The sequence below is a fragment of the Chiloscyllium punctatum genome, chromosome 23, assembly GCF_047496795.1.
Source record: "Chiloscyllium punctatum isolate Juve2018m chromosome 23, sChiPun1.3, whole genome shotgun sequence".
Classification (NCBI taxonomy): domain Eukaryota; kingdom Metazoa; phylum Chordata; class Chondrichthyes; order Orectolobiformes; family Hemiscylliidae; genus Chiloscyllium; species Chiloscyllium punctatum.
Window position 1 is genome coordinate 14,490,473 of NC_092761.1, and position 17,581 is coordinate 14,508,053.

The following is a 17,581-nucleotide window of genomic DNA, read 5'->3' on the forward strand; positions in this document are numbered from 1 at the left end:
TTTACACACCAAGGCAAGAGCAGACTCTCCTCACTCTAAACTTAATCCACCCAATGAAGAGCAGACTGACCCCACCCTGTCACTGTAACACACCGAAGGAAGAGCAGACTGACCCCACTCTGTCAAAGTAACCCACCGAGACAAGAGCAGACTGATCCCACTCTGTCAATGTAACACACCCAGAGAAGAGCTGACTGACCCCACTGAGTCAATCTAACACACCCAGGGAAGGGCAGAGTGACCCCACCCTGTTAATGTAACCCACTCAGGGAAGAACAGACTGACCCCACTCTATCAATGTAACACACCCAGGGAAGAGCAGACTGACCCCACTCTGTCAATATAACACATCCAGCGAAGAGCAGACTGATCCCACTCTGTCAATGTAACACAGGCAGGGAAGAGCACACAGAACCAAATCTGTCAGTGTAACACACTTGGGAAGAGCAGACTGACCTCACTCTCAATGTAACCCACCCAGTGAAGAGCATACTGACCCCACCCTGTCACTGTAACACAGCCAGGGAAGAGCAGACTGACCCCACCCGGTCAATGTAACACACACCCAGGGAAGAGCAGACTGACTCTACTCTTCAATGTTACACACCCAAGGAAGAGCAGACTGACCCCACTCTGTCAATGTAACACACCCAGGGAAGAGCAGACTGAGCCCACTCTGTCAATGTCACACACCCAGAGAACAGCAGACTGACACCACTCTGTCAAGGTAACACACCCGGGGAAGAACAGACTGACCTCATTCTGTCAATGTATCAGAACCAGGGAAGAGTAGACTGACCCCACTCTGTCAATGAGCACACCCAGGGAAGAGCAGACCGACCCCACTCTGTCAATGTAACCCACTCAGGGAAGAGCAGACTGACCCCACGCTGTCAATGTAACCCACCGAGACAAGAGCAGACTGATCCCACTCTGTCAATGTAATACACCCAGGGATGTGCAGACTGACCACAATCTGTCAATGTAACACATCCAGGGAAGAGCAGACTGATCCCATTCTGTCAATGTAACAGACCCAGGGAAGAGCAGACTGACCCCACAGTGTCAATCTAACACATCCAGGGAAGAGCAGACTGCCCCCACTCTGACACTGTAACACAACGAGGGAAGAGCAGACTGACCCCAGCCTGTCAATGTAACACACCAAGGGAAGAGCAGACTGACCCCACCCTTTCAATGTAACACACTCAGGGAAGACCAGACTGAACCCACTCTGTCAATTTAACACACCCAGGGAAGAGCAGACTGACCCTACTCTGTCAATGTAAAACACCCAGCGAAGAGCACATTGCCCTCACTCTCAATGTAACCCACCCAGTGAAGAGCAGACTGACCCCACCCTGTCACTGTAACAAACCCAGGGAAGAGCAGACCGACCCCACCCTGTCAATGTAACACACCCCGGGAAGAGTTGACTGACCCTACTCTGTCAATGTTACACACACAAGGAAGAGCAGACTGACCCCACTCTGTCAATGTAACAGACCCAGGGAAGAGCAGAATGAACCCACTGTGTCAATCTAACACACCCAGGGAAGCGCAGACTGACCCCACTCTGTCAATGTAACACACCCAGGGAAGAGCAGACTGCCCCCACTCTGTCACTGTAACACAACGAGGGAAGAGCAGACTGACCCCAGCCTGTCAATGTAACACACCCAGGGAAGAGCAGGCTTACCCCACTCTGTCAATGTTACACACGCAGGGAAGAGCACATTGAACCCAATCTGTCAGTGTAACACACCTGGGAAGAGCAGACCGACCTCACTCTGTCAATGTAGCACACCCAGACAAGAGGAGACTGACCCCACTCTGTCAATGTAACGCACCCAGAGAAGAGCAGACTCACCCCACTCTGTCAATGCAAGAAACCCAGTGAAGAGCAGACTGTCCCCACTCTGTCAATGTAACTCACCAAGGGAAGAACAGACTAACCAAAATCTGTCAGTGTAACACACCTGGGAAGAGCAGACTGACCTCACTCTGTCAATATAACACACCCAGAGAAGAGCAGAATGACCTCACTCTCATTGTAACACACCCAGTCAAGAGCAGACTGACCGCACCCTGTCACTTTAACACACCCAGGGAAGAGCAGACTGACCACACCCTGTCAAAAAACACACTCAGGGAAGAGCAGACTGAACCCACTCTGTCAATGCAAGACACCCAGGGAAGAGCAGACTGACCCCACTCCGTCAATGTAACACACCCAGGGAAGAGCAGAATGACCACACTCTGTCAATGAAACACACGCAGGGAAGAGCAAACTGAACCAAATCTGTCAGTGTAACACACCTGGGAAGAGCAGACTGACCTCACTATTTTCAATGTAACACACCAAGGGAAGAGCAGACTGACACGACTCTGTCAATGTAACACACCGAGGGAAGAGCAGGCTGACCCCACTCTGTCAATGTAACCCACTCAGGGATGAGCAGACTGACCCCACACTGTCAATGTAACCCACCCAGACAAGAGCAGACTGAACCCACTCTGTCAATGTAACACACTCAGGGAAGAGCAGACTGACCCCACTGTGTCAATCTAACACACCCAGGGAAGAGCAGACTGACCCCACTCTGCCAATTTAAACCACGCAGGGAAGAGCAGATTGACCCCACTCTGTCAATGTAACACACGCAGGGAAGAGCACTCTGACCCCACTCTGTCAATGAAACACACCCAGGGAAGAGCAGACTAAACCCACTGTGTCAATGTAACCGACCCAGGGATGAGCAGACTGACCCCACTCTGTCTATGTAACCCACGCAGGGAAGATCAGACTGACGCCACTCTGTCAATGTAACCCAACCAGGGAAGGGCAGACTGACCCCACTCTGACAATGTAACACACCCAGGGAAGGGCAGAGTGACCCCACCCTGTTAATGTAACCCACTCAGGGAAGAGCAGTCTGACCCCACTCTGTCAATGTAACAGACCCAGGGAAGAGCAGAATGAACCCACTGTGTCAATCTAACACACCCAGGGAAGCGCAGACTGACCCCACTCTGTCAATGTAACACACCCAGGGAAGAGCAGACTGCCCCCACTCTGTCACTGTAACACAACGAGGGAAGAGCAGACTGACCCCAGCCTGTCAATGTAACACACCCAGGGAAGAGCAGGCTTACCCCACTCTGTCAATGTTACACACGCAGGGAAGAGCACATTGAACCCAATCTGTCAGTGTAACACACCTGGGAAGAGCAGACTGACCTCACTCTGTCAATGTAGCACACCCAGACAAGAGCAGACTGACCCCACTCTGTCAATGTAACGCACCCAGAGAAGAGCAGACTCACCCCACTCTGTCAATGCAAGAAACCCAGTGAAGAGCAGACTGACCCCACTCTGTCTATGTAACCCACGCAGGGAAGATCAGACTGACCCCACTCTGTCAATGTAACCCAACCAGGGAAGGGCAGACTGCCCCCACTCTGTCACTGTAACACAACGAGGGAAGAGCAGACTGACCCCAGCCTGTCAATGTAACACACCCAGGGAAGAGCAGGCTTACCCCACTCTGTCAATGTTACACACGCAGGGAAGAGCACATTGAACCCAATCTGTCAGTGTAACACACCTGGGAAGAGCAGACTGACCTCACTCTGTCAATGTAGCACACCCAGACAAGAGCAGACTGACCCCACTCTGTCAATGTAACGCACCCAGAGAAGAGCAGACTCACCCCACTCTGTCAATGCAAGAAACCCAGTGAAGAGCAGTCTGACCCCACTCTGTCAATGTAACACACGCAGGGAAGAGCACTCTGACACCACTCTGTCAATGAAAAACGCCCAGGGAAGAGCAGACTGATCCCACTCTGTCAATGTAACACACCCAGGGAAGAGCAGACTGAACCCACTGTGTCAATGTAACCGACCCAGGGAAGAGCAGACTGACGCCACTCTGTCTATGTAACCCACCCAGGGAAGAGCAGACTGACCCCACTCTGTCAATGTAACCCAACCAGGGAAGGGCAGACTGACCCCACTCTGACAATGTAACACACCCAGGGAAGGGCAGAGTGACCCCACACTGTTAATGTAACCCACTCAGGGAAGAGCAGTCTGACCCCACTCTGTCAATGTAACACACCCAGGGAAGAGCAGACTGACCCCACTCAGTCAATATAACACATCCACGGAAGAGCAGTCTGACCCCACTCTGTCAATGTAACACAGGCAGGGAAGAGCACACTGAACCCAATCTGTCAGTGTAACAGACCTGGGAAGAGCAGACTGACCTCACTCTGTCAATGTAACACACCCAGAGAAGAGCAGACTGACCCCACTCTGTCATGCAAGATACCCAGGGAAGAGCAGACTGACCCCACTCTGTCAATGTAACACACCCAGGGAAGAGCAGAATGACCCCACTCTGTCAATTTAACACACGCAGGGAAGAGCAGACTAACCACGCTCTGTCAATGTAACACACCCTGGGAAGAGCAGTCTGATCCCACTCTGTCAATGTAACACTCCCAGTGAAGAGCAGGCTGATCCCACTCTGTCAATGCAAGACACCCAGGGAAGAGCAGACTGACCCCACTCTGTCAATGTAACACACCCAGGGAAGAGCAGACTGACCCCATCTGTCAATGTCACAATCGCAGGGAAGAGCAGACTAACCACACTCTGTCAATGTAACACACCCTGGGAAGAGCTGACAGACGCCACTCTGACAATTTACACATCAAGGCAAGAGCAGACTGTCCTCACTCTAAACTTAATCCACCCAATGAAGAGCAGACTGACCCCACCCTGTCACTGTAACACACCGAGGGAAGAGCAGACTGACCCCACTCTGTCAAAGTAAACCACCGAGACAAGAGCAGACTGATCCTACTCTGTCAATGTAACCCACGCAGGGAAGAGCAGACTGACCCGACCCTGTCAATGTAACACACCGAGGGAAGAGCAGACTGACCCCACTCTGTGAATATAACACACCCAGGGAAGAGCAGTCGGACCCCACTCTGTCAATGCAAGACACCCAGGGAAGAGCAGACTGACCCCATCTGTCAATGTCACACACGCAGGGAAGAGCAGACTAACCACACTCTGTCAATGTAACACACCCTGGGAAGAGCTGACAGACGCCACTCTGACAATTTACACACCAAGGCAAGAGCAGACTGTCCTCACTCTAAACTTAATCCACCCAATGAAGAGCAGACTGACCCCACCCTGTCAATGTAACACACCGAGGGAAGAGCAGACAGCCCCCACTCTGTCACTGTAACACAACGAGGGAAGAGCAGACTGACCCCAGCCTGTCAGTGTAACTCACCCAGGGAAGAACAGACTGACCCCAATCTGTCAGTGTAACACACCTGGCAAGAGCAGACTGACCTCACTCTGTCAATGTAACACACCCAGAGAAGAGTAGACTGACGCCACTCTGTCAATATAACGCACGCAGGGAAGAGCAGACTGTCCTCACTCTGTCATTGTAACACACCAAGGGAAGAGCAGAAGGACCTCACTCTCATTTTAACACACCCAGTCAAGAGCAGACTGACCGCACCCTGTCACTGTAATACACCCAGTGGAGAGCAGACTGACCCCACCCTGTCAATGCAACACACTCAGGGAAGAGCAGACTGACCCCACTCTGTCAATGCAAGACACCCAGGGAAGAGCAGACTGACCCCACTCCGTCAATGTAACACACCCAGGGAAGAGCAGAATAACCACACTCTGTCAACATAACACACCCAGGGAAGAGCAGTCTGACCCCACTCTGTCAATGTAACACACGCAGGGAAGAGCACACTGAACCAAATCTGTCAGTGTAACACACCTGGGAAGAGCAGACTTACCTCACTATGTCAATGTAACACACCAAGGGAAGAGCAGACTGACACCACTCTGTCAATGTAACACACCGAGGGAAGAGCAGACTGACCCCACTCTGTCAATGTAACCCACTCAGGGATGAGCAGACTGACCCCACTCTGTCAACGTAACCCACCCAGACAAAAGCAGACTGATCCCACTCTGTCAATGTAACACACTCAGGGAAGAGCAGACTGACCCCACTGTGTCAATCTAACACACCCAGGGAAGAGCAGACTGACCCCACTCTGTCAATTTAACCCACGCAGGGAAGAGCAGATTGACCCCACTCTGTCAATGAAACACGCCCAGGGAAGAGCAGACTGATCCCACTCTGTCAATGTAACACACCCAGGGAAGAGCAGACTAAACCCACTGTGTCAATGTAACCGACCCAGGGAAGAGCAGACTGACCCCACTCTGTCTATGTAACCCACCCAGGGAAGAGCAGACTGACCCCACTCTGTCAATGTAACCCAGCCAGGGAAGGGCAGACTGACCCCACTCTGACAATGTAACACACCCAGGGAAGGGCAGAGAGACCCCACCCTGTTAATGTAACCCACTCAGGGAAGAACAGACTGACCCCACTCTGTCAATGTAACACACCCAGGGAAGAGCAGACTGACCCCACTCTGTCAATATAACACATCCAGCGAAGAGCAGTCTGACCCCACTCTGTCAATGTAACACAGGCAGGGAAGAGCACACAGAACCAAATCTGTCAGTGTAACACACCTGGGAAGAGCAGACTGACCTCACTCTGTCAATGTAACACACCCAGGGAAGAGCAGACTGACCCCACTCTGTCAATGTAACCCACCCAGAGAAGAGCAGACTGACCTCACCCTGTCAATGCAACACACCCAGGGAAGAGCAGACTGACCCCACTCTGTCAATGTAACTCACCCAGGGAAGAACAGACTGACGGCTCTCTGTCAATGTCACACACCCAGGGAAGAGCAGACTGACCCCACTCTGTGAATATAACACACCCAGGGAAGAGCAGACTAACCACACTCTGTCAATGTAACACACCCTGGGAAGAGCTGACAGACGCCACTCTGACAATTTACACACCAAGGCAAGAGCAGACTCTCCTCACTCTAAACTTAATCCACCCAATGAAGAGCAGACTGACCCCATCCTGTCACTGTAACACACCGAAGGAAGAGCAGACTGACCCCACTCTGTCAAAGTAACCCACCCAGACAAGAGCAGACTGATCCCACTCTGTCAATGTAACACACCCAGAGAAGAGCAGACTGACCCCACTGAGTCAATCTAACACACCCAGGGAAGAGCACACTGACCCCACTCTGTCAAAGTAACCCACTCAGGGAAGAACAGACTGACCCCACTCTGACAATATAACACATCCAGCGAAGAGCAGTCTGACCCCACTCTGTCAATGTAACACAGGCAGGGAAGAGCACACAGAACCAAATCTGTCAGTGTAACACACTTGGGAAGAGCAGACTGACCTCACTCTCAATGTAACCCACCCAGTGAAGAGCATACTGACCCCACCCTGTCACTGTAACACAGCCAGGGAAGAGCAGACTGACCCCACCCGGTCAATGTAACACACACCCAGGGAAGAGCAGACTGACTCTACTCTTCAATGTTACACACCCAAGGAAGAGCAGACTGACCCCACTCTGTCAAAGTAACCCACTCAGGGAAGAGAAGACTGACCCCACTCTGTCAATGTAACACACCCAGGGAAGAGCAGACTGAGCCCACTCTGTCAATGTCACACACCCAGAGAACAGCAGACTGACACCACAGTGTCAATGTAACACACCCCGGGAAGAGTTGACTGACCCTACTCTGTCAATGTTACACACACAAGGAAGAGCAGACTGACCCCACTCTGTCAATGTAACAGACCCAGGGAAGAGCAGAATGAACCCACTGTGTCAATCTAACACACCCAGGCAAGCGCAGACTGACCCCACTCTGTCAATGTAACACACCCAGGGAAGAGCAGACTGCCCCCACTCTGTCACTGTAACACAACGAGGGAAGAGCAGACTGACCCCAGCCTGTCAATGTAACACACCCAGGGAAGAGCAGGCTGACCCCACTCTGTCAATGAAACACGCCCAGGGAAGAGCAGACTGATCCCACTCTGTCAATGTAACACACCCAGGGAAGAGCAGACTAAACCCACTGTGTCAATGTAACCGACCCAGGGAAGAGCAGACTGACCCCACTCTGTCTATGTAACCCACCCAGGGAAGAGCAGACTGACCCCACTCTGTCAATGCAAGAAACCCAGTGAAGAGCAGACTGTCCCCACTCTGTCAATGTAACTCACCAAGGGAAGAACAGACTAACCAAAATCTGTCAGTGTAACACACCTGGGAAGAGCAGACTGACCTCACTCTGTCAATGTAACACACCTAGAGAAGAGCAGACTGACGCCACTCTGTCAATGTAACGCACGCAGGGAAGAGCAGACTGACCTCACTCTGTCAATGTAACACACCCAGATAAGAGCAGAATGACCTCACTCTCATTGTAACACACCCAGTCAAGAGCAGACTGACCGCACCCTGTCACTTTAACCCACCCAGGGAAGAGCAGACTGACCACACCCTGTCAAAAAACACACTCATGGAAGAGCAGACTGACCCCACTCTGTCAATGCAAGACACCCAGGGAAGAGCAGACTGACCCCACTCCGTCAATGTAACACACCCAGGGAAGAGCAGACTGACCTCACTCTGTCAATGAAACACACGAAGGGAAGAGCAGAATGACCACACTCTGTCAATGTAACACACCCAGGGAAGAGCAGAATGACCACACTCTGTCAATGAAACACACGAAGGGAAGAGCAAACTGAACCAAATCTGTCAGTGTAACACACCTGGGAAGAGCAGACTGACCTCACTATGTCAATGTAACACACCAAGGGAAGAGCAGACTGACACGACTCTGTCAATGTAACACACCGAGGGAAGAGCAGGCTGACCCCACTCTGTCAATGTAACCCACTCAGGGATGAGCAGACTGACCCCACACTGTCAATGTAACCCACCCAGACAAGAGCAGACTGATCCCACTCTGTCAATGTAACACACTCAGGGAAGAGCAGACTGACCCCACTGTGTCAATCTAACACACCCAGGGAAGAGCAGACTGACCCCACTCTGCCAATTTAAACCACGCAGGGAAGAGCAGATTGACCCCACTCTGTCAATGTAACACACGCAGGGAAGAGCACTCTGACCCCACTCTGTCAATGAAACACACCCAGGGAAGAGCAGACTAAACCCACTGTGTCAATGTAACCGACCCAGGGAAGAGCAGACTGACCCCACTCTGTCTATGTAACCCACGCAGGGAAGATCAGACTGACCCCACTCTGTCAATGTAACCCAACCAGGGAAGGGCAGACTGACCCCACTCTGACAATGTAACACACCCAGGGAAGGGCAGAGTGACCCCACCCTGTTAATGTAACCCACTCAGGGAAGAGCAGTCTGACCCCACTCTGTCAATGTAACACACGCAGGGAAGAGCACTCTGACACCACTCTGTCAATGAAAAACGCCCAGGGAAGAGCAGACTGATCCCACTCTGTCAATGTAACACACCCAGGGAAGAGCAGACTGAACCCACTGTGTCAATGTAACCGACCCAGGGAAGAGCAGACTGACCCCACTCTGTCTATGTAACCCACCCAGGGAAGAGCAGACTGACCCCACTCTGTCAATGTAAGCCAACCAGGGAAGGGCAGACTGACCCCAGTCTGACAATGTAACACACCCAGGGAAGAGCAGAGTGACCCCACACTGTTAATGTAACCCACTCAGGGAAGAGCAGTCTGACCCCACTCTGTCAATGTAACACACCCAGGGAAGAGCAGAGTGACCCCACACTGTTAATGTAACCCACTCAGGGAAGAGCAGTCTGACCCCACTCTGTCAATGTAACACACCCAGGGAAGAGCAGACTGACCCCACTCAGTCAATATAACACATCCAGGGAAGAGCAGTCTGACCCCACTCTGTCAATGTAACACAGGCAGGGAAGAGCACACTGAACCCAATCTGTCAGTGTAACACACCTGGGAAGAGCAGACTGACCTCACTCTGTCAATGTAACACACCCAGAGAAGAGCAGACTGACCCCACTCTGTCATGCAAGATACCCAGGGAAGAGCAGACTGACCCCACTCTGTCAATGTAACACACCCAGGGAAGAGCAGAATGACCCCACTCTGTCAATGTAACACACGCAGGGAAGAGCAGACTAACCACGCTCTGTCAATGTAACACACCCTGGGAAGAGCTGACTGATCCCACTCTGTCAATGTAACACTCCCAGTGAAGAGCAGGCTGATCCCACTCTGTCAATGTAACACACCCAGGGAAGAGCAGTCGGACCCCACTCTGTCAATGCAAGACACCCAGGGAAGAGCAGACTGACCCCATCTGTCAATGTCACACACGCAGGGAAGAGCAGACTAACCACACTCTGTCAATGTAACACACCCTGGGAAGAGCTGACAGACGCCACTCTGACAATTTACACACCAAGGCAAGAGCAGACTGTCCTCACTCTAAACTTAATCCACCCAATGAAGAGGAGACTGACCCCACCCTGTCAATGTAATACGCCGAAGGAAGAGCAGACTGACCCCACTCTGTCAAAGTAACCCACCGAGACAAGAGCAGACTGATCCCACTCTGTCAATGTAACACACCCAGAGAAGAGCTGACTGACCCCACTGAGTCAATCTAACACACCCAGGGAAGAGCACACTGACCCCACTCTGTCAATGTAACCCACGCAGGGAAGAGCAGACTGACCCGACCCTGTCAATGTAACACACTCAGGGAAGAGCAGACTGACCTCACTCTGTCAATGTAACACACCCAGGGAAGAGCAGATTGACCCTACTCTATCAATGTCACACACCCAGGAAAGAGCAGACTGCCCTCACTCTCAATGTAACCCACCCAGTGAAGAGCATACTGACCCCACCCTGTCACTGTAACACAGCCAGGGAAGAGCAGACTGACCCCACCCTGTCAATGTAACACACACCCAGGGAAGAGCAGACTGACCCTACTCTTCAATGTTACACACCCAAAGAAGAGCAGACTGACCCCACTCTGTCAAAGTAACCCACTCAGGGAAGAGAAGACTGACCCCACTCTGTCAATGTAACACACCCAGGGAAGAGCAGACTGAGCCCACTCTGTCAATGTCACACACCCAGAGAACAGCAGACTGACATCACTCTGTCAATGAGCACACCCAGGGAAGAGCAGACCGACCCCACTCTGTCAATGTAACCCACTCAGGGAAGAGCAGACTGACCCCACGCTGTCAATGTAACCCACCGAGACCAGAGCAGACTGATCCCACTCTGTCAATGCAACACACCCAGGGATGTGCAGACTGACCTCAATCTGTCAATGTAACACATCCAGGGAAGAGCAGACTGATCCCACTCTGTCAATGTAACAGACCCAGGGAAGAGCAGACTGACCCCACTGTGTCAATCTAACACACCCAGGGAAGAGCAGACTGACCCACTCTGTCAATGTAACACACCCAGGGAAGAGCAGACAGCCCCCACTCTGTCACTGTAACACAACGAGGGAAGAGCAGACTGACCCCAGCCTGTCAGTGTAACTCACCCAGGGAAGAACAGACTGACCCCAATCTGTCAGTGTAACACATCTGGCAAGAGCAGACTGACCTCACTCTGTCAATGTAACACACCCAGAGAAGAGTAGACTGACGCCACTCTGTCAATATAACGCACGCAGGGAAGAGCAGACTGTCCTCACTCTGTCATTGTAACACACCCAGAGAAGAGCAGACTGACTACACTCTGTCAATGCAAGACACCCTGGGAAGAGCAGGCTGATCCCACTCTGTCAATGTAACACACCAAGGGAAGAGCAGAATGACCTCACTCTCATTGTAACACACCCAGTCAAGAGCAGACTGACCGCACCCTGTCACTGTAATACACCCAGTGGAGAGCAGACTGACCCCACCCTGTCAATGCAACACACTCAGGGAAGAGCAGACTGACCCCACTCCGTCAATGTAACACACCCAGGGAAGAGCAGAATAACCACACTCTGTCAATATAACACACCCAGGGAAGAGCAGTCTGACCCCACTCTGTCAATGTAACACACGCAGGGAAGAGCACACTGAACCAAATCTGTCAGTGTAACACACCTGGGAAGAGCAGACTGACTTCACTATGTCAATGTAACACACCAAGGGAAGAGCAGACTGACACCACTCTGTCAATGTAACACACCGAGGGAAGAGCAGACTGACCCCACTCTGTCAATGTAACCCACTCAGGGATGAGCAGACTGACCCCACTCTGTCAATGTAACCCACCCAGACAAAAGCAGACTGATCCCACTCTGTCAATGTAACACACTCAGGGAAGAGCAGACTGACCCCACTGTGTCAATCTAACACACCCAGGGAAGAGCAGACTGACACCACTCTGTCAATGTAACACACCGAGGGAAGAGCAGACTGACCCCACTCTGTCAATGTAACCCACTCAGGGATGAGCAGACTGACCCCACTCTGTCAATTTAAACCACGCAGGGAAGAGCAGATTGACCCCACTCTGTCAATGAAACACGCCCAGGGAAGAGCAGACTGATCCCACTCTGTCAATGTAACACACCCAGGGAAGAGCAGACTAAACCCACTGTGTCAATGTAACCGACCCAGGGAAGAGCAGACTGACCCCACTCTGTCTATGTAACCCACCCAGGGAAGAGCAGACTGACCCCACTCTGTCAATGTAACCCAGCCAGGGAAGGGCAGACTGACCCCACTCTGACAATGTAACACACCCAGGGAAGGGCAGAGAGAACCCACCCTGTTAATGTAACCCACTCAGGGAAGAACAGACTGACCCCACTCTGTCAATGTAACACACCCAGGGAAGAGCAGACTGACCCCACTCTGTCAATATAACACATCCAGCGAAGAGCAGTCTGACCCCACTCTGTCAATGTAACACAGGCAGGGAAGAGCACACAGAACCAAATCTGTCAGTGTAACACACCTGGGAAGAGCAGACTGACCTCACTCTGTCAATGTAACACACCCAGGGAAGAGCAGACTGACCCCACTCTGTCAATGTAACACACCCAGGGAAGAGCAGACTGACCCCACCCTGTCAATGCAACACACCCAGTGAAGAGCAGACTGACCCCACTCTGTCAATGTAACTCACCCAGGGAAGAACAGACTGACGGCTCTCTGTCAATGTCACACACCCAGGGAAGAGCAGACTGACCCCACTCTGTGAATATAACACACCCAGGGAAGAGCAGTTGGACCCCACTCTGTCAATGCAAGACACCCAGAGAAGAGCAGACTGACCCCACTGAGTCAATCTAACACACCCAGGGAAGAGCACACTGACCCCACTCTGTCAAAGTAACCCACTCAGGGAAGAGAAGACTGACCCCACTCTGACAATGTAACACACCCAGGGAAGGGCAGAGTGACCCCACCCTGTTAATGTAACCCACTCAGGGAAAAACAGACTGACCCCACTCTATCAATGTAACACACCCAGGGAAGAGCAGACTGACCCCACTCTGTCAATATAACACATCCAGCGAAGAGCAGTCTGACCCCACTCTGTCAATGTAACACAGGCAGGGAAGAGCACACAGAACCAAATCTGTCAGTGTAACACACCTGGGAAGAGCAGACTGACCTCACTCTCAATGTAACCCACCCAGTGAAGAGCATACTGACCCCACCCTGTCACTGTAACACAGCCAGGGAAGAGCAGACTGACCCCACCCGGTCAATGTAACACACACCCAGGGAAGAGCAGACTTTCTCTACTCTTCAATGTTACACACCCAAGGAAGAGCAGACTGACCCCACTCTGTCAAAGTAACCCACTCAGGGAAGAGAAGACTGACCCCACTCTGTCAATGTAACACACCCAGGGAAGAGCAGACTGAGCCCACTCTGTCAATGTCACACACCCAGAGAACAGCAGACTGACACCACTCTGTCAAGGTAACACACCCGGGGAAGAAAAGACTGACCCCATTCTGTCAATGTATCAGAACCAGGGAAGAGTAGACTGACCCCACTCTGTCAATGAGCACACCCAGGGAAGAGCAGACCGACCCCACTCTGTCAATGTAACCCACTCAGGGAAGAGCAGACTGACCCCACGCTGTCAATGTAACCCACCGAGACAAGAGCAGACTGATCCCACTCTGTCAATGTAATACACCCAGGGATGTGCAGACTGACCACAATCTGTCAATGTAACACATCCAGGGAAGAGCAGACTGATCCCACTCTGTCAATGTAACAGACCCAGGGAAGAGCAGACTGACCCCACAGTGTCAATCTAACACATCCAGGGAAGAGCAGACTGCCCCCACTCTGACACTGTAACACAACGAGGGAAGAGCAGACTGACCCCAGCCTGTCAATGTAACACACCAAGGGAAGAGCAGACTGACCCCACCCTTTCAATGTAACACACTCAGGGAAGACCAGACTGAACCCACTCTGTCAATTTAACACACCCAGGGAAGAGCAGACTGACCCTACTCTGTCAATGTAAAACACCCAGCGAAGAGCACATTGCCCTCACTCTCAATGTAACCCACCCAGTGAAGAGCAGACTGACCCCACCCTGTCACTGTAACAAACCCAGGGAAGAGCAGACCGATCCCACCCTGTCAATGTAACACACCCAGGGAAGAGCAGACTGACCCCACTCAGTCAATATAACACATCCAGGGAAGAGCAGTCTGACCCCACTCTGTCAATGTAACACAGGCAGGGAAGAGCACACTGAACCCAATCTGTCAGTGTAACACACCTGGGAAGCGCAGACTGACCTCACTCTGTCAATGTAACACACCCAGAGAAGAGCAGACTGACCCCACTCTGTCATGCAAGATACCCAGGGAAGAGCAGACTGACCCCACTCTGTCAATGTAACACACCCAGGGAAGAGCAGAATGACCCCACTCTGTCAATGTAACACACGCAGGGAAGAGCAGACTAACCACGCTCTGTCAATGTAACACACCCTGGGAAGAGCTGACTGATCCCACTCTGTCAATGTAACACTCCCAGTGAAGAGCAGGCTGATCCCACTCTGTCAATGTAACACACCCAGGGAAGAGCAGTCGGACCCCACTCTGTCAATGCAAGACACCCAGGGAAGAGCAGACTGACCCCATCTGTCAATGTCACACACGCAGGGAAGAGCAGACTAACCACACTCTGTCAATGTAACACACCCTGGGAAGAGCTGACAGACGCCACTCTGACAATTTACACACCAAGGCAAGAGCAGACTGTCCTCACTCTAAACTTAATCCACCCAATGAAGAGGAGACTGACCCCACCCTGTCAATGTAATACGCCGAAGGAAGAGCAGACTGACCCCACTCTGTCAAAGTAACCCACCGAGACAAGAGCAGACTGATCCCACTCTGTCAATGTAACACACCCAGAGAAGAGCTGACTGACCCCACTGAGTCAATCTAACACACCCAGGGAAGAGCACACTGACCCCACTCTGTCAATGTAACCCACGCAGGGAAGAGCAGACTGACCCGACCCTGTCAATGTAACACACTCAGGGAAGAGCAGACTGACCTCACTCTGTCAATGTAACACACCCAGGGAAGAGCAGATTGACCCTACTCTATCAATGTCACACACCCAGGAAAGAGCAGACTGCCCTCACTCTCAATGTAACCCACCCAGTGAAGAGCATACTGACCCCACCCTGTCACTGTAACACAGCCAGGGAAGAGCAGACTGACCCCACCCTGTCAATGTAACACACACCCAGGGAAGAGCAGACTGACCCTACTCTTCAATGTTACACACCCAAAGAAGAGCAGACTGACCCCACTCTGTCAAAGTAACCCACTCAGGGAAGAGAAGACTGACCCCACTCTGTCAATGTAACACACCCAGGGAAGAGCAGACTGAGCCCACTCTGTCAATGTCACACACCCAGAGAACAGCAGACTGACATCACTCTGTCAATGAGCACACCCAGGGAAGAGCAGACCGACCCCACTCTGTCAATGTAACCCACTCAGGGAAGAGCAGACTGACCCCACGCTGTCAATGTAACTCACCGAGACCAGAGCAGACTGATCCCACTCTGTCAATGCAACACACCCAGGGATGTGCAGACTGACCTCAATCTGTCAATGTAACACATCCAGGGAAGAGCAGACTGATCCCACTCTGTCAATGTAACAGACCCAGGGAAGAGCAGACTGACCCCACTGTGTCAATCTAACACACCCAGGGAAGAGCAGACTGACCCACTCTGTCAATGTAACACACCCAGGGAAGAGCAGACAGCCCCCACTCTGTCACTGTAACACAACGAGGGAAGAGCAGACTGACCCCAGCCTGTCAGTGTAACTCACCCAGGGAAGAACAGACTGACCCCAATCTGTCAGTGTAACACACCTGGCAAGAGCAGACTGACCTCACTCTGTCAATGTAACACACCCAGAGAAGAGTAGACTGACGCCACTCTGTCAATATAACGCACGCAGGGAAGAGCAGACTGTCCTCACTCTGTCATTGTAACACACCCAGAGAAGAGCAGACTGACTACACTCTGTCAATGCAAGACACCCTGGGAAGAGCAGGCTGATCCCACTCTGTCAATGTAACACACCAAGGGAAGAGCAGAATGACCTCACTCTCATTGTAACACACCCAGTCAAGAGCAGACTGACCGCACCCTGTCACTGTAATACACCCAGTGGAGAGCAGACTGACCCCACCCTGTCAATGCAACACACTCAGGGAAGAGCAGACTGACCCCACTCTGTCAATGCAAGACACCCAGGGAAGAGCAGACTGACCCCACTCCGTCAATGTAACACACCCAGGGAAGAGCAGAATAACCACACTCTGTCAATATAACACACCCAGGGAAGAGCAGTCTGACCCCACTCTGTCAATGTAACACACGCAGGGAAGAGCACACTGAACCAAATCTGTCAGTGTAACACACCTGGGAAGAGCAGACTGACTTCACTATGTCAATGTAACACACCAAGGGAAGAGCAGACTGACACCACTCTGTCAATGTAACACACCGAGGGAAGAGCAGACTGACCCCACTCTGTCAATGTAACCCACTCAGGGATGAGCAGACTGACCCCACTCTGTCAATGTAACCCACCCAGACAAAAGCAGACTGATCCCACTCTGTCAATGTAACACACTCAGGGAAGAGCAGACTGACCCCACTGTGTCAATCTAACACACCCAGGGAAGAGCAGACTCACACCACTCTGTCAATGTAACACACCGAGGGAAGAGCAGACTGACCCCACTCTGTCAATGTAACCCACTCAGGGATGAGCAGACTGACCCCACTCTGTCAATTTAAACCACGCAGGGAAGAGCAGATTGACCCCACTCTGTCAATGAAACACGCCCAGGGAAGAGCAGACTGATCCCACTCTGTCAATGTAACACACCCAGGGAAGAGCAGACTAAACCCACTGTGTCAATGTAACCGACCCAGGGAAGAGCAGACTGACCCCACTCTGTCTATGTAACCCACCCAGGGAAGAGCAGACTGACCCCACTCTGTCAATGTAACCCAGCCAGGGAAGGGCAGACTGACCCCACTCTGACAATGTAACACACCCAGGGAAGGGCA